This window comes from Corvus brachyrhynchos, unplaced genomic scaffold, assembly GCF_000691975.1.
Source record: "Corvus brachyrhynchos isolate BGI_N302 unplaced genomic scaffold, ASM69197v1 scaffold514, whole genome shotgun sequence".
Classification (NCBI taxonomy): Eukaryota; Metazoa; Chordata; class Aves; order Passeriformes; family Corvidae; genus Corvus; species Corvus brachyrhynchos.
The window spans coordinates 2138292-2139746 of record NW_008238319.1 but is presented as its reverse complement, the minus strand read 5'-3'; the positions used below and the strand labels follow the sequence as shown (position 1 = coordinate 2139746).

Sequence of the window (1455 nt, the reverse complement as noted above, 5' to 3'; positions counted from 1 at the left end):
ATAATAATAATAATAATAATAATAATAATCTGTCCTAAATAAAACTCCCCCCCCAAGCTTATGAAATAGACTTCAAAGTCATTTGATTGAAAGGAACAGAAATAACATTTTAAAAGCTGCTTACATCTAACTGTATCACATCTAAGCACCCTGAAGTCATCACACCACACAGGATAGTCTTTGAGGCAAGCCAGATAATAAAATAGTAGTAAAATCAAAAGTTCTGTTTTGTGAAAGATCTGAATAGTAGAATTTTATCCCCCGAAGCACAAAAGGTTGGATGACCTTGTCCTGTATCCCTTTCCCTTGCACAAGCAGCAAATTTGGAATGAAGGTCCCATTTCATATCTCAGTAATGCATTGTTTTGTTTTGTTTCGTTTTTTAAAGTTTTTTTTCTTCTATCTTCAAACACAGAGCAACACAATGTTCATGTTGATTCTTGATGTTCGGCCTCAGAGATCCTCAAATTCAAGTCTCAGTAATGAATTCCTGTTTGGGAGCAGAGATGGGGATCAGTTTTATAGTTAAATGAAGGTAACTAATTTGCTAATTAAAATGGACTTAAAATACTAATTTAACTTTTACTGCTGCTCACCCCCTCTCATCCTTGCTCCCTTTATTTTTCCCCTCTCTTTAAACCCCTTATTTTCGTGGTTAATAGTATTTTTGTGGCTAGTAGTATTTTAATCTGATTAAACACAGATGCTTAAATTTATAACACTTCACTTTATAAGTGAAGCTGAATTGATATAAACTGATTCTGGGCGCTTTTTGCTGATCTGCAGAGGTGCAAATTTGGGAGCAGCTGAGCCCTGCAAATCCCCTTCCCTCACAGAGGGGCCGAATAAGCCCAGGCAGGTTCAGGTTTGGGAACAGGTTCAGGTTTAGGTTCAAGTACAGATCCAGGTACAGGTTTAGGTTTAGGTTCAGGTACATATCCAGGTACAGGTTTAGGTTCAGGTACAGATCCAGTTTCAGGTTGAGATATAGGCACAGGTTTGGGTATAGGTTCAGATACAGATATAGATAAAGGTTCAGGCACAGGTATGGGCACAGGTACAGGTAGAGATTCAGGTACAGGCACAGGTACAGATACAGGCACAGGAATGGGTAAAGGTTGAGGTACAAGTTCAGGTTCAGGTACAGATTCAGGTATGAGCTCAGGTACAGATTCAGGCACAGGTACAGGACAGCTTTATGCACAGGTACAGATATAGGTCCAGGTTCATGTGCAGGTATGGACAGAGGTACAGCTACAAGCACGGGCTCATATACTGGTTCAGGTTCGGGCACAAGTACAGGTTTAGGCTGGGGCACAGGTACAGATCCATGTTCAGGCACAGCTTCGGTCACGAATCCGTGTCCGGGCCCGCCCCTGCCATGAGGGCCCGGGAGGCTCCGCGGTGGCTCCGCCCCGCCCCGGGCGGCGCCTGAGGCGCGCGCGGCTCCCGGGG

The 1455-nt window shown here is 43.4% G+C and overlaps 1 protein-coding gene across 1 annotated transcript in view; it reads left to right on the top strand.

Moving 5' to 3' along the window:
- Positions 1 to 1455, top strand: part of MKI67 (marker of proliferation Ki-67) — a 31433-nt gene that overhangs the window by 12965 nt on the left and 17013 nt on the right. The window contains exon 2 of the mRNA XM_017733864.1: positions 897 to 907. The gene's annotated coding sequence lies outside the window, so the exon portion shown is untranslated. The remainder of the gene's footprint in view (positions 1 to 896; positions 908 to 1455) is intronic.